Genomic DNA, 26,760 nt, shown 5'->3' on the forward strand with positions numbered 1-26,760 from the left:
ACTATTTTGATTTGATTAGATAAACCACAAAAGGTTAGCTTCATTTCTTTTAAGTGAGTAAAAGCCAATGGTTGAACCTTGTCATTCAATAAATGATGAATAAAGTTCTTTAAAGTTTAAATGTAAACTTATACCTTTTTAATGAGCATTAAAGAGTGAGTAAAGTCACCCAGAAATTCCTTGAGTGGTTGAGATGATCGTTCCTTGATGGTTTGCCCTCTTTTGAAATTAATTTAAATATATATATATATATATATATATATATATATATATATATATATATATATATATATATATGAAAAAAAGAAAAGAAAAGAAAAGAAAAATACAATATGAAGTTTCCCGGAATGGTTATGGTTCATTGGCAATGTTTCAAGTGTGAAAAGCCTTCATTGCAAGATTGGGACATCCTTTATGTTGTTATGTTGTAAAGGCATCCTTAGAGATCCTTAAGTCAAAAATTGATCTTAAGAGTAAAGCCTATATCTTTGTATTCCTTTAAATGCTAAATGTGAAAAGCAAATAGTGAATGAAATTTGTTAAAGGGTGTGATTAGGCCGTGTTAAATAGAAATCCGGCCAAGAGAGGTGAAACTTGACTTCTTGGAATATTATCTTGAATTTCTCTAGGAAGGAAGAGTGTCTTGAAAAATGTTTTTGCCTCATGGATGGATGTATGTTCATAAGTGGAAAGAATTAACATTCTCACTATTTTATGGTGTCATGAGTAAGTCTTCTTTGAGCTTAACCTTCCTTGTTGGAATGTTGATAATCATTTGTTTTTTACTTATTTATATGAAAATTTTGGAAAGTTCCTCAATCTCTATGTTTATTAATTTTGTTTAAATTTAAGCTCTTGGTATCATGTTTGATCAATATGATTCAATTCTAACTCATTGAAGAGAAGATAAGTGTGTCATCCTAATGTTTTTCAGCCTTGGTGGATCAATTTTCAGTTTTTAGAAAGCTTGTTGGTTTGTTTCTAGTGATTTTTTGTCAGTTTTTGCCTAAGTCATTTCTTACTAGGGTGTAGATTGATATGTTGAATTTGTGGGTCGATCCACTTTGCACAGTCTTATGACCAAGAGCCCTTGAACGAATCCTAGATCGATCCACCAATATCGATACCACTTATTCCTTTTCTCTCACACACTTAACTTTTTTTTTTTTTTTTTTTTTTAAGTTTGGCCTATTCAAACCTATGTCACTATGTATCATTGAGAGCTCACAATTGGAAGTTGGATCAATCCACCAAGATCGATACCACTTATACATTTGTGAAAATTTCCATTTTTGCCCCCAACTAGTTATACTCATATGGTTTAATGGATAGGGGTGTGTTCGTAATTTTGTAAATATTTAAAAAAAATATTGAAATTTTGAAAAAGTCAAAATTCCCAAATCATTTTTTTTTTCCTCATTTCTTGCAAAAGCCTTAAAGCATTTGTTCTGTAGAAGAAAACTCTTCCTTTCTGCTCAACCTCCACTATTGGTTCGTCGTTCTAGTGACTATCGTTGGAAACCTCTGCCATCGACCATCCCCTTTAGGTTCACGTTTTAGGTCAGGCTAATACCGCCGCACAGCCTTGAACTACCGTGTTGTTTAGCTCGTGCCATCGACCTGCACATCTTCCCTTACCGATGACATATTTTCCAACGAGTTCTTCAACATGTTTTGGTGTGAGTTTGGATTCAAACTTGCCAACATCAAAGTCTGAAACTCCTTCAGTGTTCGCCACCAGCCCGTGTGTCACATCTTGGTACATCGGTGCTGTCAAAAACTCCTTTCTACACAACCTATGCATAGCTTGGAAAGGCTAAAAATACATTCCAACCGCTGGAAATCTTGAAGGGCTTATCGTGTTTTGCTGCACATCACTTCCAACCTCTTTGGCGTTTATCTTTGGCTTTTCTTCATCTTTTGCAAGGATTTTAAACCAAAATCCTATCGCATAGTTTTCGGACTGTGTTCGAACTTCAATTCATCTATTAATTTTGTTTGAAAAATCCTTTCTAGTAAGGTTTTCCTAGTCTGTGCTCTAGATTTAAAGTTTCATTTTGTTCGAAAAAAATTTCGACAAAAGTTCAAGTGGTCGTTGGCTTTCCCTATTCTACTTTCCTCAATGTACGTGCCTTCAGGTATGGCTTCTTTAGTTAATTTTTTTACAATAGAGTTACATTTGGTGGGATGTCTCATCTTTCTTAGCCATGTAGCAACTAGTTATCTTTTTGGACAACTTTTTTTTGATATCTTGTTTAGTTTGCTAGTTTTATATGCATTAAGTGATCTTTGTCTCCTCCTAGGACAAAAAGGGGAAGACATTTTACATTTTCTATGGATGTTGATATGACATGTAGTTGATCATGACAATTTCTTTGTGTCTTGTTTCTTTGGATATTTGATATGTTGATCATGATCACTTTTTTTGTATATCTGTGGATATTTGACATGGTTTTGAACTCATTAATGCATATTGACTATCTTTATATAGGTGATTTTTGTGAATATATGTGGATGATTGTATGTCAAATCATTTAAAACTTGTGGAAGTGTCTTGGTAATATGTGCAAGTGCTACTAAAGTTTTTCTTGAGATTTATTTGTAAGTATTATAGTACCTTTAGTGAGGTTTTAAGTGAGTGAGTGGCCTTGTATGAGAGTTGGGTGGGGCTTATTTGTATTCATTCGTGTTGTAAAGGGTTTTGTCCTAGAATTGCCAAAGGGGGAGATTGTGAGTGTTTAGCTAGGTTGGCAATTTTGAACAAAATTCCTAAGTGTCTCCTAACTCGGTTTTACAATTCCTCTTCGAACTACTTGACCCTTGAAATTAGGACTTTGCTAAGAGGCCAAGGTATGTAGCTAAGTGTGTAGTGATTGAATGTGAATCAACCTTGTTTTTCATCTTTAAAAGAGTTAAGAAAAGGCGGGAGAAATGTTTTTTTGATGAAAGCCTTTTGTTCCCCTATTTTTGGATCAATCCAAGTATAGGGGTAGATCAATCCAACTAACCTATTTTTAAGATCAATTTTTAGCCCTTGGATTAAGGGCTTCATTCTCTTTTAAAATCAAATTCCTCACATTTCTAGAAGTAGTGAGAGTAGCAGCCATGTGAGGGCTTTCTTTCCTCACCATTTTTAGGGTGTTTGCCTCTTAAGAAAATCCCATAAGTTTTCTAAGAAATTTTTTTTAATGGATTTTCTGAAAATGAACGTGGGTTTATTTCTGAAACATTCAACTCTCATTCTCTTGGTTTTATGCAAAAATCCATTTTCTTCTTGTGTGAATTCAAAAAGATGTCGAGATCGAGCTTGGTGTGGACTCCAAGTATGCTTCAGGAGAAGAAGATGAGAAGCTAAAAGTGAAGGTACTAGTCAGGTGGTCTAGGAAGGATTGGTTGGCTTGAGCTAGGTAAAATCTTGTATTCAGTTTTTATTCTTCATAGTGGATGTTTTCGATCGATAGTAGGCTCGTGGTTTTTGATCTCTTCGGAGGTTTCCACATTAAAATCCTATATCAATTATCTCTTTCTCTCACTCTATTCTTTGCATTTGCATTTGCATGTGAATTACATTTATAAATTGTTGGGAGAGTGTTGATGCATACGTACTTGCTTGTGGATGTTATGATTTGTTAAAAAATTGTTGAAAGAGAAGTTTGCTGACATTGAGAAATTTTAAAGTTAGGAAATCTTTGTTGGAAAATATTTTTTAGTTCAACAACACCTATTCACACCCCCTCCCTCTTCTAGGTGTAGTCCATTATTGAGACTCACCCTTTTGCTCCTATATAAAAGGTATAGACTTACCTTGAGTTCTTAAAATTTACTTTCAAAATTTTTGAAGATTGAGGGAAAAATAAAAAACTAAATTGTGATGCATTCCCCAAATTTCCTCACCTTTAACAAAGAAAAATGAGGAGGAAAATATGTTTTATTTTATTTTATTTACATTTTTCCATGACATCAAATCTAAGAAAGTTATTTTCCATATCATTTATTTTCCTTAATTTTTACCAGAAAATTCTCACATGAACTCAATTTTCAGTAGAATATATCTAGTCTTCGAAGTACATTGATCACCATTGCTTTCAAATATACCATAAATGCAATATGCATCACTATTAGGCTATGGGCTCGCTCCATGCAAAGGTGTAACAGAAGGTGTTGCAGAGAGATTTGCCATTACCTGCTTTGATCACTTGCTCGGTCTTGACACCAAAGCCTTGACAAGTGGGATTACCTTTTCGATTGTCTTGATAGTAATCAAGAACAGAAGTCGATACAAAACTGCCATTCCCAGCAAGATGGCAAGATCAATCCACTTTGAGTAAACCATTTTGACTTGCCATCTCTTTCTCAAAATTTCTTCACCAGAAATGATGGGTGGCCCTCCAGCTTCATCATTAGGAAATTTTAGTCCTTGGAACTCATTCTTGTACAACGCTTGGTAAGCATATTTGTTGAACGACAAGTAGTATAATGGGTATCTCCAAAATGGTATCTACTTTTTTTTTCGAAGTGGAGACTTTGTGAACTGGAATAAGAGCCAAACCCCTCTTCATTTATCCAATAAAACTGGAATGTGGGAGTGTGCAGACTTCTATTCACTGTTGAATGTGCATAAATTGTTTACTTTTAACCCTTATAGCTCTAAAATGTGTATATAAAATTAAGAAGAACACATATATTTATATATAGCATCTCGAGCTTTGTGTCATATCTAATCTAATATAGGATATCACACATCCCTTCCAATGAACCACTGTAACAAATGAAAAGATGATACATCGCATCGGTGTGTTCATTTGCAATGAAGATCGTCTGATTCACCAATAAAATATATTATTCTTAAACCTAGTATGCTCTTTTACATAAAGTATATTTATGTTATGAATTTTGATTTCAATGAGCATAGCAAATGGAAAATGCCATCATTCACTATGAACCATTTCTCACTTTCCTATAAACATTTACTATTTTACAACAGAAAACGGCAAGCCTACAAAGTAGATGTACAATTGAGATGAACCATTTCTCCACTGGTCTAACTAGACATAATGAAATCAAGAAATTCATGCACCATCTAGCATTACCTGTTAGCTTAAGTATAAATTTCAAATATGCTAAAATTTAATTTGGAAAGAGTTTAAATTTAAATTCCATACATATAGTTGGTAGCTTTGCATTGCAAATAAAATAGATTTGAAGATGAAGCACATAATGGGATGGTGTAAGGGTAGGAGAGGAAGGCCCAAGGCTTGGGAGAGGTTTAGTTGAGGTTTAGCTAAGGAAGTACATAGGAGCCCTTTAGGTAATACCTAAAGGCCACTAAGGTAGTACCTCAAGGCCACTAAGGTAGTACCTAAGGTACAATCCCTAAAAAACACTTGAGGACCACTTGACAACTCAAAAGAAGCACATAAGGGGATGGTGTAAGGGTAGGAAAGGAAGCCTCGAGGCATGGGAGAGGCTGAGTTGAGGTTTAGCTAAGGTAGTACCTAGGGGCCCTTAAGGTAGTACCTAAAAGCCACTAAGGTAGTACCTAAAGGCCACTAAGGTAGTACCTCAAGGCCACTAAGGTAGTACCTAAGGTACAATCTTTAAAAAGCACTTGGGACCACTTGAGCACTCAAGCAAAACACATAAGGGGATGGTGTAAGGGTATGAGAGGAAGACCCGAGGTTTGGGAGAGGTTGAGTTGAGGTTTAGCTAAGGTAGTACCTAGGGGCCCTTAAGGTAGTACCTAAAGACCACTAAGGTACAGTCCCTAAAAAGCACTTGTGGACTACTTGAGAACTCAAGAGAAGCACATAAGGGGATGTTGTAAGGGTAGGAGAGGAAGGCCCGAGGCTTTGGAGAGGTTGAGTTGAAGTTTAGCTAAGATACTATCTAGGGTCCCTTAAGGTAGTACCTCAAGGCCACTAAGGTAGTACCTAAGGTACAGTCCATAAAAAGTACTTGTGGACCACTTGAGCACTCGAGAAAAGCACATAAGGGGATAGTGTAAGGGTCACAAAGGAAGACCCAAGGCTTGAGAGAGGTTGAGTTGAAGTTTAGCTAAAGTGGTACCTAGAGTCCCTCAAGGCCATTAAGGTAGTACCTAAAGGCCATTAAGGTAGTACCTAAGGAACAGGAGCAAAAAACCATTGGTGGACCACTTGTAGACTTAAGAGAAGCATATAATGGCATGGTCTAAGGGTCACAAATGAAGACCCGAGGCTTGGGAGAGGTTGAGTTGAAGTTTAGCTAAGGTAATACCTAGGGGCCTTTAAGGTAGTACCTAAAGGCCACTAAGGTAGTACCTTAAGGCCACTTAGGTAGTACCTAAGGTACAGTCTATAAAAAGCACTTGTGGACCACTTGAGCACTCGAGAGAAGCACATAAGGGGATGGTGTAAGGGTAGGAAATGAAAGCCCGAGGCTTGGGAGAGGTTGAGTTGAGGTTTAGCTAAGGTAGTACACAGGGGCCCTTCAGGTAGTACCTAAAGGCAACTAAGAAAGTACCTCAAGGCCACTAAGGTAGTACCTAAGGAACAGTCCCTAAAAAGCACTTGAGGACCACTTGAGCACCCGAGAAAAGCATATAAGGGAATGGTGTAAGGGTAGGAGAGGAAGGCCCGAGGCTTGGGAGAGATTGAGTTGAGGTTTAGATATGGTAGTACCTAGGGGCCCTTAAGGTAGTACCTCAAGGCCACTAAGGTAGTACATAAAGGCCATTAAGGTAGTACCTAAGGAACAGTAGAAATAACCCATTGGTGGACCACTTGAGGACTTAAGAGAAGCATATAATGGCATGGTCTAAGGGTCACAAAGGAAGACCCGAGGCTTGGGAGAGGTTGAGTTGAAGGTTAGCTAAGGTAGTACCTAGGGTCCCTTAAGGTAGTACCTGAAGGCCACTAAGGTAGTACCTAAAGGCCATTAAGGTAGTACCTAAGGAACAGTAGCAAAAAAACCATTGGTGCACCACTTGAGGACTTAAGAGAAGCATATAATGGCATGCTCTAAGGGTCACAAAGGAAGACATGAGGCTTGGGAGAGGTTGTGTTGAAATTTAGCTAAGGTAGTACCTTGGGGCCCTTAAGGTAGTACCTCAAGGCCACTAAGGTAGTACCTAAAAGCCATTAAGGTCGTACCTAAGGAACAGTAGCAAAAAACCATTGGTGGACCACTTGAGGACTCAAGAGAAGCATATAATGGCATGCTCTAAGGGACACAAAGGAAGATCCGAGGCTTGGGAGAGGTTGAGTTGAAGCTTAGCTAAGGTAGTACCTTGGGGCCCTTAAGGTAGTACCTAAAGGCCATTAAGATAGTACCTAAGGAACAGTAGCAAAAAACCATTGGTGGACCACTTGAGAACTTAGAGAAACATATAATGGCATGGTCTAAGGGTCACAAAGGAAGACCCGATGCTTGGGAGAGGTTGAGTTGAAGTTTAGCTAAGGGAGTACCTAGGGGCCCTTAAGGTAGTACCTCAACGCCACTAAGGTAGTACCTAAAGGCCATTAAGGTAGTACCTAAGGAATATTAGCAAAAAAACATCGTTGGACCACTTGAGGACTCAAGAAAAGCATATAATGGCATGGTCTAAGCTTCACAAACGAAGACCCGAGGCTTGGGAGAGGTTGAGTTGAAGTTTATCTAAGGTAATACCTAGGGTCTCTTAAGGTAGTACCTGAAGGCCACTAAGGTAGTACCTAAAGGCGATTAAGGTAGTACCTAAGGAACAGTAGCAAAAAACCATTGGTGGACGACTTGAGGACTCAAGAGAAGCATATAATGGCATGGTCTAAGGGTCACAAAATAAGACTTGAGGCTTGGGACAGGTTGAGTTGAAGTTTAGCTAAGATAATATCTAAGGTCCCTTAAGGAAGTACCTCAAGGCCACTAAGGTAGTACCTAAGGTACAATCCATAAAAAGTACTTGTGGACCACTTGAGCACTCGAGAAAAGCACATAAGGGGATGGTGTAAGGGTCACAAAGGAAGACCCAAGGCTTGAGAGAGATTGAGTTGAATTTTAGCTAAGGTGGTACCTAGGGTCCCTTAAGGTAGTACCTCAAGGCCACTAAGGTAGTACCTAAAGGCCATTAAGGTAGTACCTAAGGAACAGTAGCAAAAAACCATTGGTGGACCACTTGTGGACTTAAGAGAAGCATATAATGGCATGGTCTAAGGGTCACAAATGAAGACCCGAGGCTTGGGAGAGGTTGAGTTGAAGTTTAGCTAAGGTAGTACCTAGGGGCCCTTAAGGTGTACCTAAAGACCACCAAGGTAGTACCTCAAGGCCACTAAGGTAGTACCTAAGGTACAGTCCATAAAAAACACTTGTGGACCACTTGAGAACTCGAGAGAAGCACATAAGGGGATGGTGTAAGGGTAGGAAATGAAGGCCCAAGGCTTGGGAGAGGTTGAGTTGAGGTTTAGCTAAGGTAGTACCTAGGGGCCATTAAGGTAGTACCTAAAGGCCACTAAGGTAGTACCTCAAGGCCACTAAGATAGTACCTAAGATACAATCCCTAAAAAACACTTGGGGACCACTTGAGAGCCCAAGAGAAGCACATAAGGAGATGGTGTATGGGTAGGAGAGGAAGGCCTGAGGCTTGGGAGAGGTTGAGTTGAGGTTTAGCTAAGGTAGTACCTAGGGGCCCTTAAGGTAGTACCTAAAGGCCGCTAAGGTAGTACCTCAAGGCCACTAAGGTAGTACCTAAGGTACAGTCCCTAAAAAGCACTTGTGGACTACTTGAGAACTCAAGCGAAGCACATAAGGAAATGGTGTAAGGGTAGAAGAGGAAGGCTCGAGGCTTTGGAGAGGTTGAGTTGAGGTTTTGCTAAGGTAGTACCTGGAGGCCACTAAGGTAGTACCTAAAGGCCATTAAGGTAGTACCTAAGGAACAGTAGCAAAAAACCATTGGTGGACCACTCAAGGACTCAAGAGAAGCATATAATGGCATGGTCTAAGGGTCACAAAGGAAGACCCGAGGCTTGGGAGAGGTTGAGTCTAAGTTTAGCTAAGGTAATACCTAGGGGCCCTTAAGGTAGTACCACAAGCCCACTAAGGTAGTACCTAAGAAACAGTAGCAAAAAACTATTGGTGGACCACTTGAGGACTTAAGAGAAGCATATAATGGCATGGTCTAAGGGTCACAAAGGAAGACTCAAGGCTTGGGAGAGGTTGATTTGAAGTTTAGCTAAGGTAGTACCTACGGTCCCTTAAGGTAGTACCTAAGGAACAGTGGCAAAAAACCATTGGTGAACCACTTGAGGACTCAAGAGAAGCATACAATGGCTTGGTCTAAGGGTCACAAAGGAAGACCCGAAGCTTGGGAGAGGTTGAGTTGAAGTTAAGCTAAGGTAGTACCTGAAGGCCACTAAGGTAGTACCTAAAGGCCATTAAGGTAGTACCTAAAGAACAGTAGCAAAAAACCATTGGTGGACCACTTGAGAACTCAAGAGAAGCATATAATGGCATGGTCTAAGGGTCACAAAGGAAGACCCGAGGCTTGGGAGAGGTTTAGTTGAAGTTTAGCTAAGGTAGTACCTAGGGTCCCTTAAGGTAGCACCTCAAGGCCACTAAGGTAGTACCTAAAGGCCATTAAGGTAGTAACTAAGGAATAGTAGCAAAAAGGCAGTGGTGGACCACTTGAGGACTCAAGAGAAGCATATAATGGCATGGTCGAAGGGTCACAAATGAAGACCCGAGGCTTGGGAGAGATTGAGTTAAGTTTAGCTAAGGAAGTACCTAGGGGCCCTTAAGGTAGTACCTAAAGGCCACTAAGGTAGTACCTCAAGGCCACTAAGATAGTACCTAAGGTCAAGTCCATAAAAAGCACTTGTGGACCACTTGAGCACTCGAGAGAAGCACATAAGGGGATGGTGTAAGGGTAGGAAAGGAAGACCCGAGGCTTAGGAGATGTTGAGTTGAGGTTTAGCTAAGGTAGTACCTAGGGGCCCTTAAAGTAGTACCTAAAGGCCACTAAGGTAGTACCTCAAGGCCACTAAGGTAGTACCTAAGGTACAGTCCCTAAAAAGCACTTGGGGACTACTTGAGCAGTCAAGAGAAGCATATAAGGGGATGGTGTAAGGGTAGGGGAGGAAGGTGCGAGGCTTGGGAGAGGTTGAGTTGAGGTTTAGCTAAGGTAGTACCTAGGAGCCCTTAAGGTAGTACCTAAAGTGCACTAAGGTAGTACCTAAAGGGCACTAAGGTAGTACCTCAAGGCCACTAAGGTAGTACCTAAGGTATAGTCCCTAAAAAGCACTTGGGGACCACTGAAGCACTCAAGAAAAGGACATATGGAGATGGAGTAAAGGTAGGAGAGGAAGGCCTGTGGATTTGGAGAGGTTGAGTTGAGGTTTAGCTAAGGTAGTACCTAGGGGCCCTTAAGTTAGTACTTAAAGGCCACTAAGGTAGTACTTAAGGTATATTCCCTAAAAAACGAGACTACTTCCCAAAATTACCTTCTAAAATATTATTATTGTGCCTAAACTTGAGGTGGGTCATTGGATGAATGGTTCTATAATTGAGAAGTGCTCACCAAAATCATCAAATCAATTTCGACCCCATATGTAAAAGAGAACCTTTATTTATCTACTTTCTCAAAAATACACTAAAATGTTCATGTTGTTCCAAAACTTGGAAGTGGGCCTTTGTATGGATGGCCATGTATTGGAGAAATGGTCAGCAAAATTATCTAATCTAAGACCTTTTTTTCCCACAGATACAGTCAGAAGTTTACATGGGTCATTTCATGAGTAGCCATATAGTTAAGAAATGCTCACCAAATCATCAATCAAATTCAAACCCATGTGAAAAAATGAGACTGTCTCTCAAAAACACATTCTCAAATTTACTCGTTATGCCAAAACTTGACCTAGGTCATCGGAAGAATGGGCTACAAATGCTGAAATGTTCATCAAAATCCTCAAATTCACACCTAAAAGGGAGAATTTTCCCTCAAAGTTTTGAGGAAAACAATGTGGAGGCATCCAATAAAGGAACAAGAAAGAAGTCGGAAATTGTATTGGAAATGACTCAACAACAGCAGTAAGAAATCATAATATTGGAATGTCCAGCAAAACTATTTTATGCAGGCCACTTCCCCCTATGAGTGGTTAGCCTGTTGGATGCCTGCCTATAGAACATTCATGAAGAATCCATATCCATTTCGAAACTGACAACAATCTTCATATTCTACTCTACTTATGCGAAAGTAAAGTTTATTATTTTTCTAGATTATTTGATATTTTGAGATGCATTGCTTCCCATGATATGTTCACAGTAAACATGCTTGAGAAATTACCATAGATGATTTCTCAAAATGGAACTACACATGAGGAAATGATTTAGAAACAAGTATGGAATGATGTTGAACTATCTAATATGGATAAGAAATCTAGAAATTACAGTGAAAAAGCTAACTCTTTTATTTTGCTATCTTTTTATCTAGGTTGTGGTTTAGTCTCATGCTTCAAGAAGAGTGTTCAGTTAATTTGCAACCATTATTTACTTAGATAAGCTTCCTTTTTTTGTTACACAATGAGGATTCAGTATAGGGAAACTTTAAGAATACAGGGTTCAAGAGTGTTGTGACTAACAAATTAAGTGTTCTTTGTTTACAGGACCAAGATAGTGAGTTGAGAGGGTTATAGAAGAGTCTTCTAATTTGATTTGGGGATGAAGTGTTGAATTTAAATGGTTTTCTGCTGGTACCGTTATTATTAATTTTTCCTTAGAAAAGGTGAAGAAGAAGACAGGATTACTCCTTGAAGGTGGAAATTCGTACCAGCAGAAATGGTCTTCTTCTTCACCTTTTCTGAGGAAAAATTACAGGATTACTCCTTGAAGGTGGAAACCCACTGAACGGAGACCCACATACCTCATGTTGTGTTTCCTCTGATCGGCTTCTTCTTGGTTCAGATTTGAGTGCTTATTACATAGAATATTTTGGAGATCAGTGGCTACTTACATGGAGACCGTGGTAGCTGTTGACAAGGAAAACAAAAGGGCAATTTTGGAATAACTTTTTGAAACAGTATTTAGTGCATAAAAAAAAATATATTCTGATCATTAATGGACAAAGCCCATATTCAACTTTCTATGGGTTTCATTCCCATATAACCTTCAAATGGGCCTCCCGAAACACAACTTCCCCAAAATAAAAAACTAAATTGTGATGCATTCCCCAAATTTCCTCACCTTTAACAAAGAAAAATGAGGAGGAAAATGTGTTTTATTTTATTTTATTTACATTTTTCCATGACATCAAATCTAAGAAAGTTATTTTCCATATCATTTATTTTCCTTAATTTTTACCAGAAACTTCTCACATGAACTCCATTTTCAGTAGAATATATCTAGTCTTCGAATTACATTGATCACCATTGCTTTCAAATATACCATAAATGCAATATGCATCACTATTAGGCTATGGGTTCGCTCCATGCAAAGGTGTAGCAGAAGGTGTTGCAGAGAGATTTGCCATTACCTGCTTTGATCGCTTGCTCGGTCTTGACACCAAAGCCTTGACAAGTGGGATTACCTTTTCGGTTGTCTTGATAGTAATCAAGAACAGAAGTCGATACAAAACTGCCATTCCCAGCAAGATGGCAAGATCAATCCACTTCGAGTAAACCATTTCGACTTGCCATCTCTTTCTCAAAATTTCTTCACCAGAAATGGTGGGTGGCCCTCCAGCTTCTTCATTAGGAAATTTTAGTCCTTGGAACTCATTCTTGTACAGCCCTTGGTAAGCATACTTGTTGAACGACAGGTAGTATAATGGGTATCTCCAAAATGGTTTTGGAAAATCATCCGGCAATCGGAAAAACCCACCACTCAGCATCAGTAGCCCTTGAATCCCAGCACCTGTTATTATACCCATGAGGAAATTGGGGACTATACTCGCCACAATCATCATAAGGCCTTCAACCAATATCATACAAGTGAAAAGCACCAAAGCATAGTAAATGAAGTGTTCACATCCTTTCTGAAGTCCAGTTAGGTAATAAGCAATTGCGCCCGGGATCAGAGAAATCACTAGCAAGTATGGTATTGAAGAAAATGTGTTTCCAACAACAAATGCACTCGACCCATAATGCCCATTTAATCTCTCGCGCCCAAAAACCTGGATTTATATGGGGGAAAAAAATTCATTCCAGAAAAATCTTATCCTTGGTAAGAGAAGTGTGTCACAGATCTGCGTTGAATTGATTAAAACTCGATGGAGGACTACGAAAAGGAAAAAGAAAAAACGATACCTTCATGTCTTCCACAAAAGAAGGGAATCCACCAATAGTCATGAAAGTTAAGAATGAAGCTACATACATGAGCATTGCACCTCGATCCTAAAAGAAAAAATAAATAAATAAATAAATAAAAACAACAATGATCAATTTTAGGTTCTCATGTTGTATAATTTCGAATTGATGAAACTAGATGTTGCTTCCTATTGGTGTTATAGGACTCTCTCTATGACTATTGCTCACCTTAATGGAACTGTTACTATGGCCAACGTGTAAAAAATGGTGCCCAGGGCTATAGTCAATGCGACATAGACTGCTAGGCGCAACCAGTAGTAGCCTATATCACGGTACATGTTCACGAAAGATCTTCTTGTAAGAACAAGACACTGGTTAAGGAAGCTAGCATGGCTTCTCTTCTTCAAGGCTCCACCTTCCTGGAAATTCATGTCACAGTCGTTAACTTCTAAAAAAGTACTTTAATATAAACAATGAGTTCAATTTCTTCTAAGAATTTAAAGCATTAATTTACAGTACAGTTACTTACCTTTTTATATATTTTAGCAACCTGTGATTGAACTTGCTGGAAATTACCAGATGATTTGTATGCCTTTGTAAGAATATCAATTGCTTCCTCTTTCGATTTCTTTCCCCCAAAACCTTGTTCAATGTCCTGGTAACAAAAACTAAGCAATTTCAGTAATTCTCCAAGGGGATTCAATTTAAAGAATTGAAAGATACCGCTATGAGCAAGGAATTAGGAAAATCATGAGATTTTACCTCTTCAAAATCTTTGTTTATTGTTTTGAGGAAGTGATCTGATGGGTTTTGATGAGTTGGGCAAGGGAAACCATTTGAAGAGAAGAACTGCATTGAATAAAGGTTGGATTAATAAGTGACATATGACTAATTCCAGTTCTAAAATAATCAATGGAACCCTCCAAAATTTTATGCATACCTCATCTGCCGCATGAGCTGGACCAAAGTACACTGTTCTACCTGAAGACAAAAGACAAAGATTGTTAAAGAGTGCAAAGACCTCATAGCTGGGCTGGTGAATAGATGTTATGATAGTCCTTCCATGTTGTCGATCAAGGCCTGTAATTCTGCTCATGACATAGTATGAAGCAGCACTATCAAGCCCGCTCGTGGGTTCATCAAGGAAAAGAAGCTCGGGGTGTGTTAGGATCTCTATGCATATGCTGACTCTTCTCTTTTGTCCACCGCTAATGCCCTTAACACCCCAGCCTCCTATTCTTGTGTTTACAGCATCTTGCAGGCCCATCTCTCTTATGGTCATGTCCGCTCTCTCCTTCTTCTCTGATTTGGACATGGAGTCTGGCAACTGGAGCAGAGCAGAGTAGTACACGGCTTCTCCAACCGTTAAAGTGGCAATCAAGGTGTCATCTTGAGTCACATATGCCTTGACCATAAAAAAAAGAAAGGAAAATTATTCATTACAAATATTTGTGTCAAAGGGACAAAGTAATTCCCATATTTGGACAAATAACTCCACTTATCAAAAATTGTAAATATAACCTCAATTTGATATTTATACTCTTATTGTATTGTTTCAAAAAGTTATCGGATATAAGATAGAGATAAATAAATTAATGTATATTTTTGAAAGGGCCCGATATCCTCCTTTTTACGCTTAATCGATTTTCAAATTAGGTTAATTGATTAAAAGAGACGAAATCATCTCCAATTTGTAAAACTAATCCTTTATTTTTTTTTCTCACCCTAAAAAATGTTTATTTTGTATAAGAATATCCACATTTTTTTCTTGAAAAATAACTTTTTTTAAAAAAAACACATACGTAAATAATTGAAATATTAAAGGGTATTTATGTCAAAAATGGATTAGTCTTTAAGTTAAAAAACGGAGGAGGTTAATTTTACAAATTTGGGATCTTTTCATCATTTTTAATCCATTAATCCTTTCAAATTCTAATTGACATGATCTTTTTGAACTAGGAAGTCTCAAGAAGCTTTTTCCATACATACCGATGTTCCATAAGCTAGTGTCTGTTGATGGCCATTAACAAGTACCATTCCACTCTGACTTATGTTGGATCCCAATCTTCCTGCAACAAAAATCCAAGATAAGTGGTGGAGCCTGAAAAGAGGTTTAGAGGCCAATATATGAAACTTACTTTGAGAAGCAAAATAACATCAAACTACTTACATAACCTGGACACTGCATGGGTTCGCCCTTGTCCAAATTATATGTTTTTACCATGCTAAAGATTTTTTTTTTTTCTTCCACCTTCTTGCCACAAACAGAATCAATAAGTTTTTCCTTGGTAATTAACATCGTAGTTTGTGTCCAAGTGCATGACAGTGCACTTTATGCGTGAGTTTGAATGCACAGAAGGGCAGAACAATAATAGGGATTAGCATAAGAACTATGAAAGGGATTAGCATGACACTGTACTTATGATTTTCTTAGAGCCAAAAGAAAGTCAATCACCTGCTAATGCATCAAGAAGAGTGGACTTGCCGCAACCAGAAGGACCCATTATAGCCAAGACTTCGCCCGGCCTGGCATAACCAGTAAGCCCTTGAAGGAGCAGTCTGCTGCCACCTTTTCCATTGGAAGCAGTCACCGACAAATCCTCCCAAGTCAAGAAAATACCACCCTCCTTATCTACACCACCTAAAACTTCCCTAGGTCTTGGCCTTGGCACAGTTTCCATCTCTAGTGGCTCCCTGGTTATGGGCTTATGACTTTGCAAAAATGCCGAGTCATATTCAACTTCTAAATCACTTAGACCAGGTTGCACTGGAGAAGGCATGGTAAACAAAGAGAGATAGCTAGAGCAAGGGCTTGTGATCTTTCCTGGGTAGCCTCATGAAACTACCCTTTCATTTATAGACTTCATGAGCATGTGATTTAAGAAGAAATTTGTGGTCCTAGGTTCAATTCACAATGTGCACGCTCGACACACGCATGTGCACTGCCCATATGTGTTTAACGTGGCCAAGAATTCATTCGTGATGGGATACGGCTAATCTAATCTGATTTTACATATTAAAAGCTTGTCAATATCAATCCGTATCAAAGCTTCAATTATCCTGGATGGGAATGACTGGCCATAAATCATGTCACGGTAGGACTGCTGAAGCAGTTGAGTGGGGCCCTTTTCATTATTATTATTACTTCAAATGAGAGGATTATAAACGGTGTTGTCGTGCACTAAGACTGCACTAGAAATTGAAATTTTCAAAAAATAAAAATAAAAAATGATCTAAATTGATGAGTTCTAAATTCTTATAAAGGACCGTCAATAGAATATATAGTTGATATATCGATTTACGAAAATATTAAAAATATATCAATAATCAAATATATATTAGGGATACAAGTAAAAAATTGATCTTAGATGAAAAAAAATAATTGAAATATCAAAAATATATATCAATGAAAAATTAAATTATTATAAATAAATTAATATTAATTATCTTCTAATTTATTTTTATATAATAATTAAATATAAGATAAACATAAAATCGTAAATAAAATTATCAATATTTTGCATCAAAATATCTACTGATATTTTTTAATAAATTTATTTTATGTCAAAATATATTATTATTTTTAAATAAAAATCATAAATAAATTTAAATCACATAATTAGTACAATTGCAATAATTTAGTTTTAAATTAATAATTTTTTTTTACATATTCAAGTGTAATAATAGCTTATTGAAACTAAATTAACGTAATATATTTTTAAATTAGTATAACATTAAATTTAGATTAGTATGTTTTTATAATTAATTAATATATTTTCAATAGATGTAAATAAATTAACTTAGTATAGTAACATATTTAAATCACACAATTAGTATATTTGAAATAATTTAGCTTCATAATGAGTTTATATATATAATTCATATTTTTTAATTGACATGATATAATTAAATTTAATATCACAAATTATATCATACACATATTAATTTTTTCAACAAAACAATTTTAAAATTTTTATTATACTTCTAATTTCATTTTTAAGAGTTTTTCTTACATTTCCATGAGTTTTTATTAATTTTTTATCTATCAATATTTTGTGTCAAAGTATCCCCCGATGTATCTGATATATCCCTAAAATTCAAGTACCAATATATATATATATATATATATATATATATATATATATATATATATATATATATATATGTGTGTGTGTGTGTGTGATTTTCGATATTTCCATCCTTAATTCTGAATAGGATAACTAAAACATAAGAAATGAAATTAGGACATGAGAAATGAAATTAGGACATGACTCGACCATGTCCACATGTAGATTAACTTAAATAAACCAAATACTCTTAATAAAAGATGAGTCAATAACATTAGTAGTAATATACATCCAAAAACTCAACTCCCAAAATTAGATTTAAAGTCTATTTGGTAATAATTTTAAGAAGCATTTTTTAACATTTAAAAGATAAAAGTTTTTAAGTACTAAAAATATTAAAAATGCTTCCTAAAATTTGACTCTCCATAATTGTTAATAGCAACCGGTAGTTCCTTCTCATCACAATACTTTGATTCTAATTCTCTATTCCCCTCTTTGCACATATCAAATTGAAGTTTAAATCCTTCTGGTTTCAATTCAAAAATTACAAGGACATTATTTAGGGAGAAAATCAAAGATGTGTCATGCATGTGTAGAGAACATGTGATCGGATCAAATCTCTAAGTAAGCCACATGCAAAGACCATGGTGAATATTTGCATTTTTCTCACCAAAAATCCTCCAAATCCTGGTTCCTCCCTAGTTATTTTCAAATTCGATTTTAATTGTAGTAGTTAGCTAAACACCCATTCTGGTGAGCAACGAATGCAGAGGTAGGGCTAAAATCAAATTATCATTCACAAAATCTTCAGTAAATATGGCAACATTCGAAGGAATGCCATTGTTGATTTTTGGGAGGAATTGCCTACCATATCTTTTTGAACTTTTGTTTTTATTTCATTGCTGGGGTTTGCCATTTTCTTTCCAAATCCCTTTTCACTTGGATGATTAAAAATGTAGTGTTGTTGATGAGTTAATGTACTGTAGTTTGTTTTTTAATACTTTAACTATAGTCATCTTTCTGATCTATGGTTATAATCTTGACAGATGGAGGGCTTGGATGGAAAGAAAGAAGTGTATTGAGCAAGCTTCTCATTTTTGTATCTAAAAAATCTTGAAACATAAACAAGTTGCAATTCTTGTTGCCTATGTTTTTCTTGTGTGCCCTATTTCTGCTATGTTTTTCTGGTTTCTTTCTCTACAAATTTGCAAGCTTTCATCATGAGAAGGAGAACCCAAAGGAGATTTACGGCTTGTTTGGTTATTATTTTTTAAAACTATTTTTAAAAATTGTTTTTGATTTTTTTAGAATAAAAGTTTGTTTGAAAACCTAAAATATTTTTAATTTATTTTAAAATATGTTTTAAAAATAATTTTTTATATCTAATTATTTATTTTTAATTATTTTTATATTTATATAATTATTTTTTAAAACAGTTTTTAAAAAATAAATAAAAACAACTAAAAAATATTATTTAAAAACACTTTGTTTTTTATTGTTAAAACAAAAAACAAAAAAATAGCTTTTGGTTATCTAATATGTTTTCCTTATTTTTTGTTTTACAAAACAGAAAACTATACTAAAAAACAATTATCAAACAATTGTCAAATCCTTACCATTTTAAGGTCAATCCAAGATTTACATTTTAAATAACTATAAATTATCAACTGCAAAATAAAACCAAAAAAAAATAAAAATCAAAAGAATATGTTCTCTGTCAACTTGTATTATAAAAATTAATAAAGTTGTAAATTGAACTTATTATTATCTACTTTAAACTATTATTATTCATAGGTTATTTTTAATTCTCAAACTACCATCTAACACAACTTTAATATAAAATATTTTAATTTTTGTATGATTTATGGAATATAAATATTAAATTTTTATGCTTACATCTAATTATATTAAATAAATAAATATTCTTTTTTCATGCAATTATGAATTTGTAATATAAAATTATATATCTTAAAGTTTGACATCCTTCCTCCTCTCAAGATGAATTCTAAATTGCATGACACATATTATACAGCTAAACATAGAATTAGACCAAAATTAATATATTTATAGGGCCTACCATACATAATATTTACATTATTTGACACACAATTTTAAATTTTCTGCCTAACAATCCAAAAGGGTGTGACCATGCTGAGACATCTTACATAAAATGAAGATTATTTGAGATGAAGCCAGAGAAGCTCCAATCTAGAAGGAAGCCTGAAAAATGTGAAAATTTGAGGCGAAATTAAAGCTAAAACATTGTTATAAATTCATTGAACTTTAACCTAACTGGCCGACACCAATGTGAATCTCATTTTCCTTTGTCTTTTGCATTGGCCTGGAAGCTGTGGCTCCTAATCGTCATGGTTCCTCCAGCTCTTAATAGCCACATCTTTTATGGGGCGGCAAATTTTGATTGTGAAAGGTGATGAATCATATGAATCTAAATTTACGGGACTTCGATCGTTGTTAGTAATATTATTATTATTAAAACCATGTGTTTTATCAAAAGGACTTTTATGCTCTTTATCAAGTCAAGCCAAAGATGTGAGAAAAATACATAAATGGTGGAGCTTGTTTTTCCTTCTATCAACTCATCATCGTCGTAGAGAGGCCCACTTACAAGTCATCTAAAACGTTTTGGGTCTTAATCTAATATGTTCTATTTTTTGGAATTCACCCATGAGGCTATAATAGAATATGTTCATAGTTTATCAATATATATCAATTTCATCGTGGTCGTCATCATCGTCATCAAAGTTTTGGGTCTTAACCTAATACGTTCTATTTTTTGGAATTCACCCATGACACTGTAGTAAGATATGTTCATAGTTTATCAATATATATTAATTAGATGATAGGATTGATTGGAATATTGATGAAATGACCATCACAAAATCCCAACAATGGTTTCTCATGGACCTCATATAGATTTATGATTTGCTTATGGAAAATATTTTGCAATGAAAAATAGGCTTAAAGAATCAACCAAAGTAATTTTGCAATGTATTAGAATGAAGAAAAAGTTCGCACAACGCACATGAAAATTTTGCTTTAAGGGCGGTTTTTATATTTCATGTGTTCCAATATTTCATATGAGGTTTATTTATATCATCTTGTTGTAATTTCATTTATGGAGGTTGATTAATTTTTTGAACATGCGAGAATCTTTTAACGTTGTGCAAAACTTAGGTTAATTATTGATTTATCACAAAGGGAAAGTTTTAGAGCTTAAAATTTATGGATATTTAATAGGTTATTCCTAATTAGGATTAAATTGAATAGTCGATTTTATTTAAAGTGGTTTTTCCAAAATTATGAGAAAATTTACAAATTTTTGCATTAGAATAATTATATAATTGAGAATAGTTATCCAAATAGAAATATTTGACATTGTCTCTTATACTCTATAAAAATAGGTGGTGGAAGGAGAATAGTGGAAAAAACTACAAAACCTAAAATAAATAAATAAATAAAACTTCCTCTCTGAAAATTAAAATAATTATAAAACGAGCCTCAAAAGCTTGGGGGGGAGGGGATTGTTGAGAGTGGTTGTGGGAACCTACGTTTCCAAGTGTACAAAGGCCGAGAAGGATACTCTTGAAAACAATATGGTGTAAAAGATTCAATAGAATTCATTAAATTATTTGCAACTTCAGAGAGAAAATTGTAAGAATCTAAAAATAATTTTGGATTTCAAAATGAAGGTTTTGATTTCTATTTAACATGAATCTAAAAATATATTTTTATTAAATATTTGGAATGAGGTAATTCTGCATTTGAATTTGTTTTCTATAAATTCGAAGAGTAAAAGGATTGGTTTTTATGTTTATATATATATAAAAAATTAAATTGAAAAGTTATTTTTTCATAAAATTTGATTGACGTGTGGGCTCACATTAATAGAAACTTGATTGATGTTGATGGTAGGAGGGATGAAGTTGTTGTTGCAATAATGGGATCACTCCTTCCACGTTATTATAAATAAAATATTAAAGATTAAATAAGTGATAACCGAAAAATCAGAGATGGAGTTATCATAACTTTGTAGTATTATGGATTGTCGTCTTTTATGATCAAGTTTAATATATTTATTTGTTTTTAGATTAAAAAGATTAATTATTTACTAAAGATACTAAAATTCTAAATCAACTAAATAATAATAAAATATGAATAAAGATTTCTTAAAATACTTAATGAAATAAATAAAATAATCATAAAATAAAGAATGTTCTGAAGAGTTTCATAATTTGATGTTAAATCCTTAGAGAGAACATTATAAAATGTAAGGTTTAAAATCAAAGTCAATTCTTGACTGATTACTACTCAAAAAGAGTACATTTTATATAATAATTCTTATTAATTTCATATATTTTGAGTAGTAATTATGTCTAACATGCCCAATTAATATTTTGTTACCCTTGCAAGAGTTATTAGTTATTTTTTTGAAGTTTTAAAGTCATCTCAAGATGTGTGCTTTTGATGCATTGAGTAGTGTTGAAAGAAATTCAGCCTTGCTTTGTGCAAGCTTTGAATGTGAAAGATGATGATAAAGGTCATCCTAAGATGTTGTCTGCTATCCAATTAAAGAAGGGTTTGAAGTGGGGCTAGGATACCTATGTTGCAGCCTTGATCGAGATCAAGGAGGAATAGTTTGTGGAAGTCCTTGATTCAATGGTTGGGATTCTAAAAGAGTTTAAAGACATGATGCCTGTAGAACTTTCTAAAGAGTTGCCACCCTGACAACCCATTAACCACAAGATAGAGTTGTTGCTTGGAAAAAAAAAAACACACTACTCAATTCCCTTACAAGATGTTCCCTATAGAATTGTTGGAACTACGGAAACAATTAAGAGAGTTGTTGGATGCAAGTTTAATCCAACCCACGAGGGCTTCATATGGTGCACTAGTGTCATTCCAAAAAAAACAAGATGTCACTTTGCACATGTGTGTGGGTTATAGGGCCCTGAACAAAGGCACCATAAAGAACAAACACCCGATCCCTTTGGCGGTCAAGTTGTTTAATATATTGTCAAAGGCTTCATATTTCACCAAACTGGATCTGAGATTGGGTTATTGGTAGGTGCGAATTGTAAGAAGAGATAAGGGGGAAAACTACATTTGTAACGTATTATGGCTCATACGAAGTTATGGTAATGTCATTTAGGCTAATGAAAGCCCTTACTACTTTTTGTAATTTGATGAATGATTTCTGTTAGATTACTTGGATGTCTTTTTTTAGGGTGTACCTAGATGATATTATAGTATACAACCAGACTCTAAAAGAGCATGAGAAGCATTTGAGGATGGTCTTCCAACGACTAAGGGAGCACATGCTTAATGTAAAGTCGAAGAAATTTGAAATTCCTCATAGACAAATCACATTTCTTGGACATAAAATCAATGCAAGCTTGATCAGAATGGATGAGAGCAAAGTGCGGGCTATCAAGGAGTAGTTAGTCCCTAGCAAGTTGATAGAATTGTAGTCCTTCCTCATCTTAGCCAACTATTACAAAAGTTTCATTAAGGGATATTCAAAAATGGTGTTTCCCATCACTAACCTACTGAAGAAAGACAATAAATGGGATTGGAGTATGCAATGTTAGATCGCCTTTGAAGGCCTAAAAGAAGCCATCTCCATTGAGCTTGTGTTGTGGTTGCCAAACCTTAACTTACCCTTCGAAGTCCAAACAGATGTCTTAAATAGGACCTTAGGTAGGGTCCTGGAGCAAGAAGGGCACCCTATGGCATTTGAGAGCAGAAAGTTGAATGATGTAGAGCAATGATACTCCACTCATGAGAAGGAAATGACAATTGTGGTTCATTGTCCACAGTAGTGGAGGCATTATTTGCTTGGGAGCATATTCACAATGGTCACTGACAACACGGTCAATACCTTCTTCAAAACACAAAAGAAGTTGAGTCCCAGATAGACTTAGTGGTAAGAATTTCTAGTTGGCTTCAAGTTTGAATGGTTGCATCGACTAAGAAAGCATAATATAGTGGCAGATGCCTTAAGTAGAAAATGAGTGATTGCTTATATTACTACACTCTCAAAAGTTATCTCTGACTTTAGTGAAAGAATCAAGCAAACTACAGAGATTGATGTTGGGTATGGAAGGCTAAGACAACAGGTCAGAGATGGTGCAATCAGAAGGTATATATTGGTTGGAATGAGACCTCCTTATGGCTAAAGAAGAGAGATGGTATGTCCCTGTAGGTGGCTTGAGAAGGGAACTATTGTGAGAAACTCATGATGCTACATGGGTAGGTCATCCTGATGAAAAAAGGACCTTGGCGTTGCTGGCCAAATCTTATTACCAGCCAAAGATCAGTGAATATGTGTAGGCTTATATGAAGTCCTACCTGGTTTATCAAATGGATAAGACCAAGAGGAAGAAAGTTGTCGGGTTGTTGCAACCTATCCCCATTCTAGAGAAGCCTTGGGAAAGCATCTTTACGGACTTCATCAACGAATTCCCAAAGGTTCATGACTTCAAATCTATCTTTATTATTGTGGATAGATTTTCTAAGTACTACACTTGATGCATGTACCACAGAGGAGGCGGCTAGGTTGTTCTTCAGCCATGTGGTGAAATTCTTCAGGTTGCCTAGAGACATTGTGAGCAATTGACATACATGGTTCACAAATCGCTTTTGGATTAAGCTATTCAAACTCTTGGGTTCGGAGTTGAAGTTTTCTACAACCAACCATCCTCAAACTGATGAATAAATGGAAATGATCAATGTTCTATTGGAGGAATATCTCAAACACTATGTGACGAAAACTGGGTTGATTTGCTTGACACTGCCTAGTTGTGTTATAATTTGCATAGGAGTTCAACAATAGGGATGAGTCCCTTTAAGTTGGCTATGGGGTTGCATCCAAATATGCCTTTAGAAGTGGCTAAACAAAATTCAGGGGGAAACAACCCTACAACATACTAATTGACTAAGTCTTAATAGGAGATGTTTGATAAAGCCCGGGATAGTTTAGAAAAGGTAGCCAAACGGATGAAGAAGTATGCAGATCATGATCATCGATCCTTAGAATTTTAGGTTAGAGACAAGGCCCTCCTAAAATTGACCCCTCAAATATGGAAGAAGATCAGAAGTAAGATAAGGCAAAGGAGTCTAATTCCAAAATATTATGAACTATTTGAAGTGATAAAGAGGGTAAGGCAAGTGGCCTATATGTTGAAATTGCCTGAGAGACTCAAGTTTCACCCAATCTTCCATGTTAATTTTCTGAAGCCATATCATGATGACTCGGACATAGAAATGATGTAGATAAAGTGAACCCCTTACTTGGTCATAAAGTAGTTTGATCAAGAGATGGAGAAAATCTTAGATCATAGGACCATGGGAACCAGTAGAAATAATTGACAAACTAATTTTATGGTTTAGTGGAAAGGGACTTCAGAATCAAAAGCAACTTGAGAGAGAGATGTTACTTTATGGCATTTTGAGGAGGCATTGCAGACATACTTGCAAACTAAGTCGACAAGGGCATCAACTTCAGTAGATGAGGGTGGGTTTGTCAGCCTCTTGACCCAATGATGAAGTAAAAAGGGTCTCATGGGTAGGCCTTACGGCCATGGGGACCCTAGGTAGAGAGTAAAGAGAACCTAGAGGTTTGATGGTTTAACCTCAGGAAGCTAAGTGAGGAGACTGACACACATTGCTAAGGTTGCACATGCATTAGGCATAGGCCGCCTGCACACCAACGCACACCAGACACAACTACACACGCACCAGGCATGCACCATGCACGTGCACCTTGCACATATCCTGTGCACTTGGGAATCTCCAATAGTGAACTCACGCCCTGAGAGGGCTATGATGATGGTGCATATGGAGAGTGAGGTTATTGATGGAATATATTTATTAATTATCTAAATATTCCATCATGTCTCCTTAAGAGGGTCTGATGTCTCCTCTAAACATTTTGAAAACGGTCCATAATGCTCTTTAAAGGGGTAGGGTAAGTGACTCAATGAGACAACAAGGCTAAGCCTTGGCCACACCAAGAGGGCACTTGGCATGGCCTTGGACTTGCCTAGGACACACGGATGACACACTAGCATGCACACATGGGCTTCATGACATGTGTGGCATTCACCCTATGGTCACAATGGCACAAGGCTTGGTGCGACCCATCCCCTACCCATGCTAGCATGAAGGTGTCTAAAGACTTGCACATTAAGTTGGTTCGAGAAGCTATAGGCGCAATGACATGGCTTGATAAGGCGACTAGACATGCAACCGACTCATATTAAACATGTCTATGCATGGCACAAGGGCATAATGGCTTGTGCACAAGGATGACCAAGCCATGGGCGTAATGCCATGGCTCGATGTTGTGACTAAGATGGCTTGATAGGAAGCACTAATACAACAAATAGACCAATGGGATTGGTGGTGCATGGCATGCTCAAAGCACCACAAGCCTTACAATAAGATGGAGCTTGACACATGCCCCATGCCATGGGCACCTTGACATGACATGGGCTCAAGCATCAGTATGGGGGAAGGCATGTTGATGCATCAAATGGACCTAATCAGGTGGTCGATAAATGATGCCGATTCAGAAAACCATTAATCAAAGGCACCTTGATAGACACCCGTTCATAAGAGGCACCTTGTTAGGATGACTCATCAATATTAGCTCTATGAGAGATGGCTTGACACAGTAGCTAGTAGCATCATCTTGAAGGTTGATGATCAATGCAGCACCTAGGAGACAACAACTTGACTCCGTAAAGGGAACATGTAGGTGGCTGATAGGTTGTAGTTGATGCGAATAGACACCTTGGTCTAGAGGGGTGTCTCCAGTTGGGTGATTATAGACGTTGTATAACCATTAGTAGGCTCCTGGTTTGAAATTTGAACATGTAATTGCAAGTTATGACTTATATAAACCCTTCTGCATATTAGAGATACGGATATAGATTAATGCTTAGCAGGTTGTAGGCATTTGTTGGTTCTCTATCTCTTATAAAGTGTTAGACACTTGAGATAGTTTTGTATCTTATAGTTGTTGATTGAATATCACAAGTTGGGAAGGATTCCCGTAATTGAGTTAGCCTCTTTACGTTGCTTTTGTGAGGCATTCAGAGAAGGTTGGCTAAGAAAGGGTTTTTAGCACTGCTCACTCAGAGAAAAATTTGAGGTGAATCTCAAGGGTGTGATAATGACCATGGTGCTTAGCATTAGACATGTACAAGATTTCATAATTATTAGTTTATTTGAAACAGAAAATTAGCTCACAATTACCAAAGAAAGTGGATAGACTCTTTTAGTTAATTGCAATGCCTAATTAAAGTGGATATTATATAATATGACTTGACTCAATCATAGGATAGTTAACCTCATAACTTGTGTTATGACGTTTTTCATCTTTGATAGAGATGACTTACTAGATGGCTTCACTAAATAAC

At 36.2% G+C, this 26,760-nt stretch overlaps 1 pseudogene; it reads right to left on the reverse strand.

Annotated features, from left to right (window-relative positions):
- Window positions 1-12,281: 12,281 nt before the first annotated feature.
- On the reverse strand, window positions 12,282-16,012 carry LOC117911691 (annotated as a pseudogene).
- Window positions 16,013-26,760: the final 10,748 nt, after the last annotated feature.

The sequence above is a fragment of the Vitis riparia genome, chromosome 3, assembly GCF_004353265.1.
Source record: "Vitis riparia cultivar Riparia Gloire de Montpellier isolate 1030 chromosome 3, EGFV_Vit.rip_1.0, whole genome shotgun sequence".
Taxonomy (NCBI): Eukaryota; Viridiplantae; Streptophyta; class Magnoliopsida; order Vitales; family Vitaceae; genus Vitis; species Vitis riparia.